Source organism: Colius striatus, chromosome Z (assembly GCF_028858725.1).
Source record: "Colius striatus isolate bColStr4 chromosome Z, bColStr4.1.hap1, whole genome shotgun sequence".
Classification (NCBI taxonomy): Eukaryota; Metazoa; Chordata; class Aves; order Coliiformes; family Coliidae; genus Colius; species Colius striatus.
The window spans coordinates 82,456,356-82,475,471 of NC_084790.1; the positions used below are offsets into that span (position 1 = coordinate 82,456,356).

The 19,116-nt window shown below is 41.7% G+C and overlaps 1 protein-coding gene across 2 annotated transcripts in view; it reads left to right on the forward strand.

The window, feature by feature from the left end:
- The window catches only part of SETBP1 (SET binding protein 1), a 258,416-nt gene that overhangs the window by 183,121 nt on the left and 56,179 nt on the right, over nucleotides 1-19,116 (forward strand). The window lies entirely within an intron of this gene.

Sequence of the window (19,116 nt, forward strand, 5' to 3'; positions counted from 1 at the left end):
ATGTGCTAAAAAAGAGGTCCAAAAATGAGAGGTCCAATAATTAGAGCCTCCAAAAGAAGAAGAGAGTCAGCCGAGAACACAGAGACAGCAGAGACTTTGTATAACCTGCCAAACTAAGGCTCTTTTTTATTGACTTGAAATTGATTGAGATCCAAAGACTGTTCATGCTTAAGCCACCTAGACATTTCCATTTCCTTCACTGAGACCAGGATCTGGACTATAACATCAAAAAGCAGTCTAAAATGATAGCTTATCCCATGAACACATTCCCATTCACGATACCATATTATATCAGACCAATTGGGACACCCAGGAATGAGACCCTCAGAAATATTGGAAAAGAGACCAAATTCAGTGACTGACTATATCAGGGTTGCTACATGCCTGAAAAAGAACAAGATTATTCTCAAAGTGCTGCGAAGGCTGTTGCATCAAAGAAGTTTTGTCCTAGCAGACAAGGGCTAAAAGTCTTCCAAATTTCTAACAAGGCTATTTGTAGCCTTTTTGCTTTCTGAACACAAAATGTTTGATAAACCTCTGCTTTTCCAACTGAGTGTATTTCACTCAGGTGTAGCAAATTGTCAAGAGAAACTCCTCAGCACAGCTGAACACAAATAAGTTTCCAAAGTAGGGGCATGATCCCCACCAGGCTGACTTGGAAATAGAACTGTTAAAAAAAAAAAAAAAAAAAGTCAATTTTGTGCTATTTTCCTTCAATTTATTGTCTATGACAATAAACACATAAAATGGAGTAGGAGAATTTTCGGAGGAAGCTCCACTGGATTTGCTGTTAAAACTTTTAAAACTGGTTCTCATTTAAACAATTTTTTTTAATTTATTCTTACATTTTGTGATTACAACTGCATATTGTTCTCCCTGACCTAATCCATCAAGTCGTAAATGATGATCTGATTTCTTCATTGTCAAGCTATTATTTAGATGGAAAAATCATCAGCAGTTAGCTAAGCAGAGCCAGCTAACCAGAGCCATACCTTGCACTACAAGGAAAAATGCTAAAACTGAACAGCTCTGCCAAGAAATGCCTGGAGCCAAGACTGCTCATTAAAGTCTAGGAACATCTGTCTGCTTATGACTGTCTAAGAGCTCAGTGCCGCTTTTTTTCCTCTCTGCTTTTGACCTTCACTGGGATTCCCAGCAGAGGTCCACACTTGAGTCTAGCCACAGCTATTAACCAATTCCCATTGAGGGGGGATTAAACTTTTCCATGATAACCTTGACCTTCTTTCTCCCAGTTCACCTTGAGTTTCCCTGAGGTGGCTAAACAGTGATTGACTAATCATAACAATAAAAGGTAAAAGAAAAAAAAAGCCTTGTGAGAACAGTTAGCTGTGGCCCAGGAGGCGATTTCCATAGCCTCGCAGCTCTTGCCATTTGGTATTTGTCATCTTTCAAGATATTAAAAATATATCTATAACAGAGATAAGAGGAGACATCCTGATTATTCAGATGAAAGCTGAAAATATATTTATATCACGCTTTCAGTGTTATCTTTACTGAACGGGCATTTTGGCATGCTCAGTAATGACATTTGCAACTTGACTGTATGTTCCTGGAGATGAAATATGGAGCAAAACCCACGAATGCTCAGTAGAGATAGCTGTGATAAAGGGTGATGAGAGAATCATTCAGTGCACTTTGGAGCCATGGAGGTGACATTGTATTGTTGTTACTATTATTATTGTTATTATATTTTTTGTGTCAGCAGTTAGCCTTTTCTGAAAAGTTCACTGTTCCTTGGTGCTATGTAGTGGTCACTCATAAGGAAGAAAATAGTCCTGACGTATAACCTATGTATGATTTTACAATCTATAAAGTTAGGATGTCAAAGAAAGAGTTATCCCTCTTACTTTCTGGAGGAGCTGCTTGTAGTCTTGGCACAAGAAGTGTTTACCAAAAATGGAGGGTCCCACTGAGGGAGTGCCACCAGCCACCTCGGTTGGCCGCAGAAAACATCTATTCTCTGTACTGCACCAGTCTAGACTATTACTGGCCATTCATCAGTGGGGGCCTATTTCTTCATCATCATTCTGGAGAAACTGGAGTCCTTGTCATAAATGGTAATTAATAAATTTTCCCACCTTCCTTCCCATTCACTCCTCATGACCTGGTACTTCCTGCTCCAGTCTTCTGCAATTGCTGTTTTTGTAAGATTCCTTGTGCTCATCTAACCTTCCTGCATTTAGAAGTATTAATTGATCAAAACTAATTAAACTCTGCTTTCATATTGAGTGGATGAAGAAGAGTAGTCTAGTGTTGTTAGTCCAGCCTATAACCAAGCATACAGCAGGTTTTTCAGATCCTGCCTTGGTACAGTTATACTGTCACTTCTGTACATCCTAAACAGAACTTTCAAGTTGTGTGCCCCAAGCATTGACTCAGTTGGGTCCCTCCTTCCACTCCTGACAGCCAGAGGTACACCTTAGGAATTTCCAAAATGCTGTTGGGGCCCTTCTGGCACTCTGTGACCTGAGGCACTGTGCACATCTGGCTAGCTGATCCTTTCATCTGCTCTCCAGTAGTTACTAAAGTCCCAGGTGAGGGACCCAGGGAGAGGCCACAGATTGGTGCTGCAGCTGGGCTGGAGAGACTGAGAGCAGAGCTGTATTTTAAAGAGGTCCTCATAGCAAACTCTACATCTCCTTGTGTCTGCCTGCTTTGCTTTCATATGTGATGAAAAAGAAGAGACTTGTATTGCCACTGAGTAGTCTTTATGCCACAGCCTGTGCTTTGGAAAAAAACAGAATGGTTACTCTTTCTGTATTTCCTTAGGTGGGCAAATAAGTGCATTTAACATCTTAAGGTGCACAGATAAGATAGCAATTTATGTTGATGTCATGTCTGATTATGTCTTAGTTACAATCATCCTGGCCAGGATGTATCTGGGGATGAAGCAAGGGTCAAAAGTCATTTTATGCAGGTCTGTATTTCTGTTTTCCTTTGCACTGAGACTAATAAAGGTCTCACAATACTTCCACATCTCTCTGTTGTTTTTTTTTAAACAATGATTATACAAGAAAAGATTGCCTTACTCGCATATTGGGCATCATAGCTCAAAGATCAGCTAATTAAGTACATTGGTTTCATCAGATATAGCACAGACACCATGCACTGTAAATTTACAGGAATATAAAATTAATCACATGCAGCTATTACAAAGGTAGTAATCATCAGTCTGCGAGTGCTGGATGGTTAGCACGACAAACATGCTTTACAAATTAATGCTTAACTTACGTACAAGCCCTCCCACGCCTTCCTCCCACAATGTCCAGCAGTGGTACAAGCTGCATTTCTTCTGATTTGACCTTTCCTACTCGGCTAGTTGGTATGGTGCTGGTTTATCTCTGAAGGAATCAGTATCAGTTTTAGATGGAGGATGGGCAGTACACAGTCAGTAGTGTTTGGCCTTATGACTTCAATAGGAGAAGAGGAACTGTGCCATGCATATGTATACATTCAAGTCATACATTAAATGCATGACAGTATGCTGTATTTGTTTAAAGTTATTTTCCATCACTTTTATCTTAAAAATGCCCTTGTTCCTGTTAAAAAGCCTTACATTGGATGATTAAGCTTTCCAAAGGAAGAGTAGGAGGAATACTTGAAGAAAGGAGAAGCAACAATCAAAAGAATGAACAGCATTTGTCTGAATTCAGTATAAACACACATATAAGTAACCATGCTCTGCTGAGGAGTGTCATTTACTCAGATGATATTTCTTCCCTGACAAAACACCCCTCCACAGCTTGGTTTCCTGCTGGTATGGGCCATTGCCACACAGCACTGAATAATTCTCTGGTTCGTCCTCTCTTAGGAGTCGAATGCATTAGTGTGATTTAAAACAGGAGTTGCTATGAGTAAAAACAAACATGGTGAAATGTTGGCAAAGTCACCATGAATTTTGTTTTGGTTTGAGGAGGCTGATGTTTGGGGTTTTTTTGTAAGAAACAACATATGCAGCCCTGGACTATTATCATGAAGCATTAATCAGCCACAGTTTTACACCAAGATCTGTATTTCAGTAGTGGGTAAGCACATTTGTTTTTCTGAATGTGCATGGCAGACACAGGCAAACAGGGTTAGCCAACTGCCTTTTTAATCAAAGTTTGCTGATTTTTGTATAATAATACTTTCCATGAATAATTATCCTTTTTTTGATAGCTTGAGATTCAGACTTGGTTCATTATTCTGCAGTGAACACATTATTTTAGTAATAGAGGCAACAGTGGTCCTATATTTGATGAACATTTTCTGCTCTGATCAGCCTAGAGACATAAAATGAATGTCTACACTGGCTGTGTCTTGCACACATACTCATGAATGCACTTCTACAGACTGAAACAAGGGAGGAAAAGTGGCTATCAAGGTGATGAATGAAATTCATTAGGTATAAATTCAAACACGTTTATAAGCCACCTTACTTTCTTCAGTAGTGGCACGTTACTCAACAAGACCTAGGTGCCATACGGCATTATGTGCACAGATGCAGGAGTGGGCTCATGCATGGTCCAGGGTTTGGAGAGTCAACTTCCATATTACAGTTTTTCATGTGAATGGAGAAAAGTGTCTCAGTTGCAGTAAACCTCGGTGTTTGTGTGGGACAAGGGGATAAAAACAGTTTCCTGCTGTACAGAGCCATGGTGAGGTCTGACACAGGTCAATGCCCAGTGAGCACAGTGTGGGAGCAGTGGCAGTGCTCAAAGTGGATACGGGAAGAGCCAGATATGAAATTGCTGAGGATGTATGGAGTATTAGTTACTCTTTCTTTCCCTTGCTCAGCCTCTGCTGTGGTTTCCTCAGATACATCAGACTCTACATAGCTTCAAGCATTTGAAAAAGTTTTCCAGTTTCAGTGTCAGGGGGATATTGCCCCCTCTCCCTGTGTCCTGTGGTGAGGGACAGGCACTGTACCATTACAGACTGAATGTTTTTACCATCTAGTCCATAAAAGCTAGCATTGGAGCTTTACAAAATACCATTATTTGTAAACACAATTACATTAATCAAAACAGCTGTTTAGGCCCCTGGATACTTATGAGTACATCCAAAACTACTGAAATGACCTCCAAAAGCTTTATCTGTCCCTCTTAGGATAAGTGTCTTTGTTTTCCACTAAGTCTTCTGCCAGTCCTGGGGAGAACCTAGTATGACTGTTGCTTCATTCTGTTCAAGATGTTTCCTAGAGGACCAGGCTGTTGAGAGAAAACAAAAATGAAGAGGAAAGCAAGTAAAAACTTTCCTTGAAAGTGTTTTGACCAAGGCATTTGAAATACAGGAAGTTTTGTTGTTGTTGTTGTTGTTTTAATACTACTGCTTGTTTACTGTTCTGCTTCCAATGTTTGCCCGGACCAAGAGGAGAAGAATCAAGAGGGAAGAAGGACTGAGAGACGGAGCTGGAGTATTTACCACCCAACCGATCTTTTATTTCCTCTCTTAATGACTGTACGTTCATTGCACTGCCTTAGGCTCAGTACAAAGTCTTCTGGACTGGCTATGAATTAATCAAATTAAATGTTGTGACCCCTTTGCTTTTTGGGAGTGTTACAAGCCTCCTAGCACCCTGCCACATTTCTGCCTCTTACTTTGCTCTCTGTCCAACAGTCAAGCCGTTCTTCCTTCACAACTTGGCGGCTTCCAGCTATTTATCTTTACTCTTTCTGGCCAATGCCAGAATGTCTTGTTTGAAGTTTTTATTTAGACCACTGCTGGTTTATGGAGTTCTGCAAATCCACGTAGGGTGTGCAGCAGCTTCTCATCGGACACAATTGGCTTCTGCTGGGCTCTTGGCTTTAAGAGGCAGTAAAGAATCACAGCCATATTCTTGTCTCAGCTCAACGTAAATCAAGTGTCTCCGCATTGAAACTGGTGAGGTTGACTTCTAGGGTGAAATATCTGTCAAGGCAAAAAGAGTGTGAAGCTGAGAAGTCCTATCTGTGGCTTCAGCGGGACCACGCCAAAGCCCTTATGTCTGTGCTCTACCTGCTCCATGCCTAAAATAGTTTCAGTTCAGCATTTATAGAAACTTTCTTAGCTTGGAAAAAGAGAATTGGTTAAGATTTTGACAGTGTGCAGTCTGGATACTTGTATAAGTGGCAGTTCATAGAATCAAAGAATCATAGAATGGTAGGGGTTGGAAAGGACCTCTAAAGATCGTCTAGTCCAACATCCCTGCTAAAGCAGGTCCACCTAGATCAGGTCACACAGGAATGCGTCCAGGCAGGTTTTGAAAACCTCTACTCCACACTCTCCCTGGGCAGCCTGTGCCAGGGCTCCCTCACCTGAATAGCAAAGAAGTTTTTCCTTAAGTGGAATTTTTTGTGTTCCAGTTTTTGTCTATTATCACTTGTCCTGTCACTGGGCACTACAGAAAAAGTTGTTGCCCTATCCTCTTAACATACACCTTTTAAATAATCATAAATATTAATGAGATCCCCCCCTCAGTCACCTCTTCTCTCTTCTCTTCTCTTCTCTTCTCTTCTCTTCTCTTCTCTTCTCTTCTCTTCTCTTCTCTTCTCTTCTCCAGCCCCAGTTCCCACAGCCCTTCCTCATAAGGAAGATGCTCAAGTCTCCCGATCATCTTGGTGGCCCTGCGCTGGCATCTCTCCAGCAGTTCTCTGCCCCTCCTGAGCTGGGGAGCCCAGAACTGGACATAAGACTCCAGATGAGGCTTCACCAGGGCAGAGTAGAGGGGGAGCAGAACCTTCCTCACCATGCTGGCCACACTCTTCTTGGTGTATTCCAGAATGCCACTGGCCTTCTTGGCCATGAGGGCACATTGCTGGCTCATGCTCAGTTTGTTATCAAACAGGACTCCCAGGTCTCTCTACACAGAGCTGCTCTCCAGTGGGTCAACCCCCAGTCTGTCCTGGTGCAGTTGAGGAAAAGTTAGAAAGAAGGCTATGGCTCTAGACTTTATGCAGTATAATTTCTTGCTCAATGGCACTGATCATCTGCGTAAAAAGCAAGACGTTTCCTCAGATGTATTGAGGAAGTAAAACAAATGGCTATATCTTCACTATTAACCTGCTGATCAATGTGATTCAAGCCTAGGCATAGGAAAAGCCGAGCTCAAGATATCTATTGATGGATGAGATCATGATGTACTCAAGGCAACCTGCATCCTGTCCTACTCAACTGCAAAAGTGAGAATTGCAGTCTGTGACCTCTAGAGCATGATCTGGAGCACTGTCTCTGTTCCCACTGTCTATCAAGTGTTTTACATTCATGTATCACAGCAAAAAAAAAGATGGAGCACCTTATCTCAGCTGCCTTAGTCTGTCTGATTGCAATAATGATGCTGAACAACAAAAGGAGTAAGAATGTCTTCTTTTAAGCTTTCACTGAAAAGCAAGTCAGAATAATTCCCTTACAGATCAATAGCTGAGACATGGGATGAGAAAGAGAAGCATGGAGAGTCCATGGAGGAGTTTTTACACAACCTCAGTGACTTGAAAAGATCCAAGGACTTATAATAGGAATTGTTAGAGATTTGTGGATGAAAACACACAGCTGGACATAGATCCCCATAGGCTTTTGCAGCAGCTCTGACCAAGCTTTCACGTGAGGCAGTGCCAATTTCAAAAGGCTTTGGCCGTATATGCAATGCAGAGTTAACTGTCAAGCAAGATCAGGACTAGATGGCTCAGAGGGATTTGCTAATGAGCTATCAAGCCGTGGGTCACTGGTTGAAATTTAATCTGTGAGAACAGTGACAGAAAATCAAATCAAAATGCTGACGTCAGAGTGATGCTGGAGCAGCAGCAAAAGCATTGCTGGTGCCTTATGCAGCACTCACAGGCAGCTTAAATAAACGAGGAGAAAACTGAGAGGAACTTGTCTGGTTGATCCCAATTGCAAGATATAGCTCAGCCAATTTGTTTTAAACCTATAAGTAACTCACTTGTCTTAGTATGGTTGTTTGTGAATGACAACAGCATATCGCATCACAGAATCTGACATAAACCCTATAGTACTAGAAATAGAGTTGTGGAGATATCTAGGTTAAGTTTGCTCACTAAATGTGAATCAGCAATGTACCACAAAGTTCAGGAGTTTGCAGTTCTGATGATGGAGTTTTTTTGCCATTAAGTCTCCCACTGAGGCCAGTAGTGCTGGCTTTTCCATTCCCAGATTCCCGAGGCAACTTGATGGTCTCACCATAGCTTTCTCCAGGCTGAGAAGGACCCACATTACTAAGCCTATAAAACCATCCCTTATGGTTTTCACAGTTTTCAGGGAGAAGGTTGATGACAAAAGAGACAAGAGCACCAGATACCCTCAGCAATTGTAGTGGTACTGCACATGGGGGTCAGCATGTTGGGCACAGGCTTGTGCTGATGTTCCTCACCTCACTAATGTGCTCACTGTCCTTTTCACTGAATTCTGGGACCAATTCAGTGGTCCTTCCTCTGTTCTCAAGCAGCCGGGCTGAGGATGCAGTCTCTCTCCAGCTGGCACAGAGCTGCTGTTTCAGCTCTGCGTCTTTGGCTTTCCTCACCCCCACTGCAGGCAGGGAAGGGAGCAATAGTCAGCATTGTTTTCTCTGCCAGCTATGATTAGTTGGCACAAAGAGCACTAAAGTAAGTTGAGACAGCCTTTGAGTTGCTTGGTTTGCTTTAAAAAGGAATGAAAAAATCTGTGGATTACTCCAGGTTCCCTTTGCTGCCTGAAGTCTAGTCTGCACCAGTAAAACCTTGGGCTTATCCCAGAAATGGGACGTGGTCAGTTGCAGAATGTCCATCATTCTGACATTTATTTATTTTCTAGTTTAAAAAAACATGCAACTCTGGGAGAGCAACAAGTTAAAAAAAATAGTTAAACTCCAGATTCATGCAGATTTCCTGTTTTGCTTCTTGACAAAACCTCAAAACCACTTTGAACAAGTTTCCCACCTCAGCTGAGGGTGGAGCTGTGCACGCCCCACACGTGGCCTCCAGAAGTGCACCCAAGGACAGTAGCACATCTCCTTTGGCACGGTGGGGGCAAATTTACTGCTAGCAGGGCAGTCGATACGTGTGCTTGTGCATGACTGCTCAAAAGAGCATCTGACTCAGCCAAATACATGGGAAAACTCTAAGTTTTGTATTTCCAAAATAACAGACTGAGTGGTAGAGATGTGACAGACAGAAACTGGAGGCATTTGGTAAAGGAATGGCTCTCTGAGATGCTAGACAGATATTGGCTGTTGTTGGTACTCTGGGTGATCTGTTTTAATTTCATTGATTTGATCAATTAAATTTGATCAAATTTGATCTAGTGAGAAAACATCTTGGTAAATAAGAAGAGCAGAGAATTCTACTGCACTGAAATTAATAGCTGTTGCCTGATCTCTTCTTAAATGAATTCATTGCGACCTGAAGCAATGCATGCATTTTGCAAACCTGGCATTCTTTGGCTCCTACACTGCATCATGACATTACCTTAGGTGGTAAGGAAGATCTTATTTGTGATACAGTGTGTTTTGGTAGATAGTAAAGTAGTTAGATGCTTGGGAACTCTGATGGAGCTATGGTATTTGGGTGTGTAATTCTAAGTAACAATAAGCAGGGCTTAACATTTCCTCCCACACTAGAAGCTTACCCATTAAAAGTTTAGCCAAGTCAGCAGTGCAAGTTCTTGCATAAAAGGACAAGCTGCTAAAACACTGATAGGAGTCACTCTTATATTAAATACTGGGTAGAACAGGATGCACTAACTCAAATTTTTCTTCTGTACTGCTAATCAGGAGAGAGTCTTGCTGAGATCAAAGAAACCTCCTTGAAGGTAAAAATGATAAGAAATCAAGCTCAAGCCCAGGCCGAGGACTCCTGAGTGGGTTTTTTTTTTGTCTCTGTTTCTGAGATGCTGCATAGTTTGAAAAAATCAGTGGATGTGATTTAGACCATCCGTGAGCCAACTGAAGTTCTCATGAGAATGAGCTGGATATGTCTAAGTCCCAGAGAATGTCTTAGTCCATTTCATCTGAAGAAGAACATACAACCCAGAGAAACTGAATGTGTATATATAACTGCATGTTTTGGATTTAGGAGTAGAGTAACTTAACCACATAACCATATGGTTTTATATATATTCAGTGATCGACAGCTCCTGGTAGTCCATCATGACTTACCAGTGGGTGAGGAGCTGCTAATAACTTCCAAGCTGTTGAAAAGGGCCGACTTCATTAAATCATAGCCTGACCAAACCCACCAGTTTAAGGTGACATTGAGCTAAAATGGAACATGTCAGAAGAGAAATCTGGGACATGTTTGTACTCTTTTCTGCAGGCCAAACCAGAAAGAGAGCCTATCAGCCTCTGAACTGCTTGTTTTAAGCTGCCTTGTGTTCACACAGCTGAGATCTGGGAGCATCTGGAGTGAGCAGGTTGATCCACATTGCACAGCTCTTGATCCTTGTCTCTACTGGGCAATATTTCCCTGTAGCCCTGGGGTACAATTATAGGTATTTCTCAGGGAGTTTTTTTCCTTCTATGGGTGCCAAAATTAGGCCATCCATCCATCCACAGCCATCTGCTTCCTGTGTTCTCTGAGAAGTGACAGGAGGGATACTGGGGTCTGGAATCTTCAGGCTAGCCTCGCAATATTAGACTAGGTAAAGAGCTAAAGTTGTGTGGTGGATGTCAACACTGTGCCTGGAGCAGAGCCTGGAGCACACTATCATCTTGGACACATCCAGCTTTGCTCTTGGATGGAACAAGTGGCTCCCTAATGGCCAGCTAACAAGTGCAGAATGTGGATACCGTGATACAGGAGAAGGTCAGTCTGGCAATGCAGAAACACTCAGGCGTTCCTAAGCACCAGCTAAGCCTGAGGCTTGAGGGAATGCCTGTTCCCTGGCCTGATTTGATTATGCCATATATCTGATAAAGCTCTAAAATACAAGATTTATAAACAAAAGACCTCCTGCTGGGCTAAAATGGTTTAGCTTTTGCATGCTACACTTCAGGTTGCTGAGCAATTGTCCATCAGCAGGAGGAGACAATGGCTCCACGCCAGTGTTACTTGTAGCCTAGTATAGTTTGGGCAAGTGGAAATGTTAGCGTCAGACCCCCTCAGTCTGGATAGCCTTGATCTCTGCTTTTCTGTTTTCTGGGGAAGTGCTCAAGCCTGTGTTATCTTGTGCTTCCTCCTCCCGCTTATCCCACATCACAGGTGCTTACCCTTCAGAGGGGAATTTGCATTTTGATTCCCACGTAAGCAGGATTGCACACTGCCAAGCCTTGAATTAAGCACTTACCCAGACACACTTGTGAGAGTAATACTTCCTAGTGCCTACACCTGAGTGGCTGCATGCAACCACGCTAAACTACCCCATGAAAGACCCACAGCTCAGCATCCAGTTGATGGAGAAATGTGTGAATGTTGTTGGGTGTTACTTGAGAGGCATCAGTCTCTGTGTTGCCTGTACAGTTTGCGTAGGCACCTGCTTTAAGTGATCTGAATCATTCTGCTGGAGCCAAGCATCTATTTGTTTTTAGATGTTGCAACAAATAAATCGAGTGCCTAAAGCAGGCAGTCTCAATCTAGCCTTCAAGGTCCCCATGTTTAGCAACTGATATAATGATATAATAGTCCTTGCCCAACTCAAAGAGCTGTTGCAAGATTTTAATTAATTAATACTGGCAAAGCTTTGAAATGTTGGAAATTAAATGAGAGCTATAAATGAAGTGTATTATTATGACTCAACGGCACTTTCTACTTCACTTTCACACCATACCTGAGCATCCTGTGATTCATCAGGAATCACAAGGAAGTCTACTTAAAACACGGATAGTATTGACATATTTACTCTGGTTAAAATATTCCAAGGAAGAGACGTTACTTCTCACTCCAAGGATGCTGGTCAAAGTGTTGGCAGCTCCCCTCTCTTTTTTTCCTCTCAGTATTAGCCCATCTATATTGGAGTCCTCAGTCACCTAGATCTTCAGCATTTAAGCAAGATGTTCCAGAAAGTAGGTGGAGAAATGAGAATCCTACTAGAATTTGCAGAAGACCTAATTACACCCTAAGAACAGTGTTGGCTAGCACAAGTTCTTGTCCTGAGCACTATAGTTCCCAGGCAGCTTTTGGAACTATCATTGATGTTCAATATAGCCATGCAGTTTCAATGGTGGGCAAGACACCCAAGAGAAGTTAGTATCCCCAAAGTCCTTCTTGTGTTTAGCAACAGATTAGCACACAAAACACCTTGAACTGAGTCCCTTAGTGTGTCACAACATTTAATCAAATTACAAAATAGTTCATTAGGTTCCTAGTCAAGTTTAATTTTTCCCTATATGTAAATTTGTGTGTGGTGCTTTTCGGCAGTAAATCTCAGACTGGTTTTGAAAGAGAGGTCAATATCTTTACCCTCATTTCATGGGTGGATAAACTAAGGTGCAGGGAGGTCTAATGCCAGAAGGTCAGTGTCACAGAGAGAAATAGCTAATTGCAACACACTTAAATGCATCATTGTGCATGAGTGTCAGTAATTCTTACTATAGCATCAACCACAAAGTTATGCAGAGATACCAAGGACAGAAATAGAGCAGTACTGACCTCTTCTTTACAGATAGGGATGTAGTCTCGAGAGGTTTCTTCCCCCAGAACTGATAAATGGCTTAAAGAACAGGTAGCATTTCTCCACCTGGGTGACTATACCGAGATGCAATAAAAGCCATTTTTAGGACATTGTTTCCCTCCTATTTACATCAAGCTAGTAGCAGTACTTATTTTAACACAATTGCCAAGTTATTTTATTTTTAGATTTTGTCAGCATAGTATCATTTTGTAATTCTTTCCTTGTTTAAAGCAAGATATGTACAGACATTTCAATGGGAACATGAAATTCACTGGAAGAATTATTGCTGTCTCACAAATACATATTGATAGCCTAAGAAAGCAGTGATCTCTTTCTCATAACAAGAATGCTCCAAATCTATAAAGCATCCCTAATATTTTACTTTAAAAGACCAAATCACAAGTTGGGTTACCTTTCAGTGGGAACTTTATAGATTTTCCAGTTCTTAAGGAGTGCCTTTGAGAGCCTTATTTCATCCAAATGACATTGTTCTCTTGATGACTATCACACTCGTGTAGGAAAATTTGCCAGTAGGGCATAATATTGGTTTAAAAGGTCCTAGAAAATAATAAAAAATTGAGTAGGAAATCAAAAAAGGAGAAGGAAGATGCAGTTTGTGAAATACACACAAATAAGAAAAATCTAGTTGCCATGAAGACTGATCAGCCACAAGTATTTCTATAAGCATGTGTCAACTTGATGTACTACCCTACTGTGTTTCATTCAATTACTACATTTCAGAATAACGTAACAATTGTCATACTGCATCTAACCTTATCTGATATCCCATTTGAAGAATGTGGAAGACAAGACATGTGGAAAAAAATGGCACGATGGCTCTGTGGAAGGCATCTCTTCCTCCTTCCACTGATTAACAGATTGCTTTTTGTTCTTCTGAGCCACTTTTTTTTTTTTTTCATTTGTTATCACTCTTTATTTTCTCTTTCAGAGTGATAGTAAATACTTTTACGATCTACAGTTTGGAAACTCATGGGGTTTCTCTGTCTTCATAATACTTTCGATAAATCCTGGCACAGGAAGCGAAAGTTAAAATGTGACCAAATCTATTAGGAACAAAAACATTAAAGATGAGAGTCCACATGGAAACCAGCTACAGAGTAATAACAGTGATTCATAAAACAGGAGGCTCAGTGGAAAGAAACTGTGGTCAGGGCTAAGATTTCAATAAAGACGCATCCTATTCCATACTAATAAAGACCTGGAGAAAGATCTCTGGATTGCCTGAATGTCTTCAGCCCTGGGTTTTGCCAAAGGAGATGAAGTTTACAAATATAATTCATTTATTCATTGGTGGGCAATAACTCCTAATAAGGAGATTAACAGTAGTATAGTGGTGTGCTGGAATTCCATTCACATTTTAGGAACTGCAAAGCTCACCAACATTGCAACAGGTACCTGGAATTGCCCTACATTTTCTGCTTCCCAAATTTCTGTTGTTCCAACTAGTATTACATAAGATACTTTAAAGGAAAGTTTAAAGAAATAGATTTTCCAAACTGACTGCCAAGAAAACCAGAAGAACCGTCTAACAATGTGCAACCTATGGATGTCTTTTTTTCAGCAATAAGTGATATTTTTTTCAGGCTGTAGAATGACATTGTTTCATCCCTTGGGACATCATGTGCTTTTTTTTTGTTTTTTTGGAAGTGCTCTTTTATTGCATGATGATGATACACTTATTTTGACCAATTTACAGTCATAGAATAGGTCTTTGGTGAGTAGGAGAAGTCATTGCAAAGAAAAAGATTACTCTCTGAGAAATGCTGTTCCATTTTTAACCATAACATCTGGCCAGATGTTGCATAGTTTCTTCAGGCTCTTTTATGAATATTTAGAGATAATCTACTAAAGACATCCATTAAGGGGGTTTTGATAGTTTAGGAGACCTGAAGAAATTGTGTTGCACAATCATGTGATATCAACATTGTGACAATTTTAAAGAAACAAATTTTCATAGTAAATTTCATCTTTTAATATTTATGTATATTTAGTATGGCTAAGATTCTAAGATATTATAAAGGATGCTACTGTCCATCATTTCTCAGCAGTCCTGGCTGTCTGGGGAGGTCCCATCTGATTGGAAGTCAGCCAATATAACACCCATATATAAGAAGGGATGGAAGGATCACCTGGGAAATTACAGGCCTGTCAGTTTGACTTCAGTGCCCGGGAAGCTGATGGAGCAGATCAACCTAACTTCTATTATGCAGCACATGCAGGCCAGTCAGGTGATCAGGCCCAGTCAGCATGGGTTTATGAAAGGCAGGTCCTGTTTAACAAACCAATCTTCTTTTATGACAGTGAACCGCTTGTTGGATGAAGGAAAGGCTGTGCATGTTGTCTATCTTGACTTTAGTCAGACATTTGACTGTTGACATTTGACGATGTTTCCCACAGCATTCTCTTAGAGAAATTGTCTGTTCTTGTCTTGGATGTTGGCACACTTTCCTGGGTGAAAAACTGGTGAGATGGCTGGGTCCTAAGAGTTGTGGTCTATGGAATTAAATCCAGTTGTCAGCTGGTCATGAGTAGTGTCCCTCACGGCTCAGTGCTGGGGCCACTCCTGTTTAACATCTTTATTAATGATCTGGATGAGGGGATAGAGTGTAATCTTAGTAAGTTTGCAGGTGACACCAAGCTGGGTAGAAGTGTTGTTCTGCTTGAGGGTAGGGAAGCTTTACAGAGAGATCTACATAGGCTGGATGGCTGGGCCAAGACCAATGCCATGAGTTTCAACAAGGCCGAGTGCTGGGTCCCGCATCTGGGCCACAGCAACCCCCAGGTGTACTACAGGCTTGGGGAGGAGTGGCTGGAAAGCTTCCAGGCAGAGAGGGACCTGGCAGTGTTGGTTGACAGGGCTGAAGATGAACCAGCAGTGTGCCCAGGTGGCCAAGAAGGCCAAGGGCATCCTGGCCTGGATCAGAAACAGTGTTGTCAGCAGGAGGAGGGAGGTGGTTATTGCCCTTTACTCAGCTTTGGTGAGGTCACACCACGAACATTGTGTCCAGTTTTAGGCCCCTCTGTACAAGGACATTGAGGTGCAGGAGAGGTTCCAGAGGCAGGCTACCAAGCTAGTAAAGGATTAGGAGCACACCTCATATGGGGAACAGTTGAGGGATCTGGGGCTGTTTAGCCCAGAGAAAAGAAGGCTCAGGGGAGACCTTATCTCTCTCTACAACTGCCTGAAAGGAAGTTGTAGTGAAGTGGGGGTCAGTCTGTTCACCCTAGTAACCAGCAATAGAACAAGAGAAAACGGCCTCAAGTTGTACCAGGGGAGATTCAGGCTGGATGTATCCAGAGCAGAGGATTTACGTACAGAGCTTTACGTAACCTAATAAATGTCCATTTGACACTGGACTTCTAATTGTCCTCAACTGCAAGCAAAAACGCTGCCTGTGATTAATGCTATTGCTTGATGAATTTTCTTTTTTTTTAAAAAAAGGAGTCAATGGAGAGCTACAATCACTCTGAACTTTGACAGGGACTCTTTCCCTCAGCTTTAGGGGATTGTAGATTTTTCTTCCTTTTGTTTTGTTTAAAAATAATGGTGATGTCCAATCTTCAGGAACGTATCTCATCATCATATCTTTTTGCTTTTGCAAAATATAGTATAGGCTTAGCACTGGATAGTCGGCACCATTTTTTTTAGCCAAATGTTGCGTGGTTTTTCCAAAGAAACTGTGGACACTGAGTTGGCTATATTTTGTCTTTGAATTTATTTACAAAAACTTGGTCGTTCTAGGCCTCCAAGACAAAATATATAAGCAGGAATGTACTGTGGCCTCTTTCTCCTTAAAGCACGTACTAGTTTTGTCTGTAAAATATAGAATTTTTGTCAGCTAAATGTTCAGCAAGGAATAAATGTAAGTTATTGGTGTGTAAAACATTACAGGTCTATTGCTAATCTTGGACTATTCCCTCCAACATTTTCTGCATTGCTTCCTTTCTGTTGATGTGATGCCCTCTCTGGTACTCAAACAAAAAGCTGTATAAATGTTTGGAACCCAGAATAGATGTTTTTAACTAGTTTTCATTTAATTTGCCTAGTTCAGGCATAAAACAAGATCCTGACCACTTGTGGTTACTGGATGATTTTTTTCAAAGGAAGAGTAAGCATGCTGGGTCCAATGACTTCCTGTCTTCTGGCATCCTACCACGTGTCTTCTTTACCATACCATAATGTTTCCCAAGTTTGCTTTTGTTTCACTCTCATAATTGGCTTTGTGTATCCACTGATTTTCCTACCAAGACAGGGCTGTTCACTCCAGATTTTCACTAGTGTAACTGAGAGGAAAATTTGGTCCGTATGCTCTGTAATAAGATATATCATCACTGTCAATATTTTTCTTCTTCCCATCACTCCTGTGCCATATGGCAACTTCACAGGAAAGAACTGAACTGCATATGTTCTAAGTGGGACTTCTCCATTCCCTGAAAAATCGAAGTTGGTTTTAATACCATGCAGATTAAAAAATGCAGGAAGCCTTTAATCCTTTAGCATGGAATTTTCACCTAACTTTAGTCATCAAAAAGTTAGAAACCAGTAATCTGAGCTCACCGGAGGGAGAAAGCAACTCTGAGAGCATGATTCACCACATCTTAAGACCAGAGTTGGGGGAAAATTTAATTGTTACAAACATGAATGCAAATCTCTCCAGTACCCACTGGCTGAATTGATGAATTGAGCTGCAGATCTAAGGCAATATCTGTGCTGGTGGATTGAATGGAGAGAGGAGACAATTCTCCTGAGCTCCTGTTAGCCTGCTGTCTGGAATATTTTAGCCTCTGCCTGGTAAACTCTCTCTCTCTCTCTCCAAATAACACCTGAACATAACCCACCAGACACCATGAGCCAGGGCTGGTTTTCAGTCAGCAGGACACAGATAAGGCTACTCTGTTTCAGGCAGGAAATTCAGCTTTAGTAAGACAAGCCAAAGAAAGCCATTAGCATGCAATGTCTGCTGGCTCACTTTATTTACTGTTGTAGATATAGCCAAAGAGGTGCAAGCAGTGAAGAAAGCTATGTAAGCGAATCACAGAAAAATAGAATGGTAAGGGTTGGAAGAGTTGGTTGGGAGCCGCATTCACTCTGAGCTTTGACAAGGACTCTCTCACTGAGCCTGTGAGGCAACTCTCAGCTGTTTGTAGAAAGCCTCATCCACTTCCTCTTCCTGATCAGGTGGCCTGTAGTAAACTCCCACAATAGTATCACCCACCTTCTCCTGCCTCTTAAGCCTCACCCACAAGCATTCAACCCACAGCTCATCCTTGCTCAGGCATATCTCAATGCACTCTAACTGCTCTGTCACATAGAGAGCAGCTCCACCTGCTCCCCTCCTTTGCCTGTCTTTCCTAAATAGTATATAGCCATTAATGGCTGTGCTCCAGTCATGAAGGGTGTCCCACCATGTCTCTGTAACCAAAATGAGGTCATGGCCCTACATCCACACCCACATGTCCAGTTCCTCTAATCTGCAAGCATTATTGATGAAAGATGAAACTGAGAGTTTTTCATTTGCATTTTCTGAAACCGAGCCTTGGGTGCAAGTAGCAACCAAAGAGATGAGAGCCATTGTTAATGAGACTTGTTAAGGAAATTTTAAAGACAATGTTCACCTGTAGTGATACTAGAGAGTCACTGACCCCGACTATGGAAAAGAGTATTTCTAAATAAAGGCTGCCAGAACCTACTATACCTAAATGACTTTCTGAAAACCAGTTCCCTCGCAGATCCCCCTTGAAGCCTCCATTAGGAAACCAATATCCAGAATATTTCTACCCAGGAATATGCCCTGTGTCACATAAGTGTTTCCACACAGTTTCTGAGTTCTAACTGATTTTTTTTGGTGATGTGGGACAACTCTGCATTAAAAACAATCACTGTTCAGCACAGAGTACCAGATCCAGCAACAAGCAATGCAAAGTGTTTCAGCCACCTTCAGCCACCATTATGAGATCCAGGGACCATGGGATAAACTGAGATGAATAACCCTATTTCTAAGTTGTTTCCAGGGAGTGTGTGGGTGTTGCAGACATTTAACTGCCAGGTTATTCATGTTTCTACCCTAATAGTTTCCATACAGCTGACTGACCAGTCCTCCCTAATGCATCACATCAATTTTCTTAATAAATACAAAAATAATGAACGTTAGGAATGAGCCTAGAAAGCTCCTCAGCTCCCAGATTGGGTCTTGGTGCCAAGTGTCTGGCTGGCATCATCCCCAACATTCTGCAAACAACATCTGCATGAGTGTGTCAGTTGTGTAACTCGTAAAGCTAACGTACGTGACTGCAGTGATTTGATGAGCAGCACTGGCTAGAGCTGTTTTGCCAGAGAGAGGATTTGCAGCATGTGGGAGAGACATCCATACTGTGCCTTTCCCAGGAAAGGATGGGGTACCACTGTCAGGAGTACGTCATTTGCAGAAATGACTCTGGAGAGATTTCCCTTTCCCCTCACACCCAGGATTCCTCTAGTCCCAGATGTGAGTAATGATACATCTCTGCTGAAATGATCAC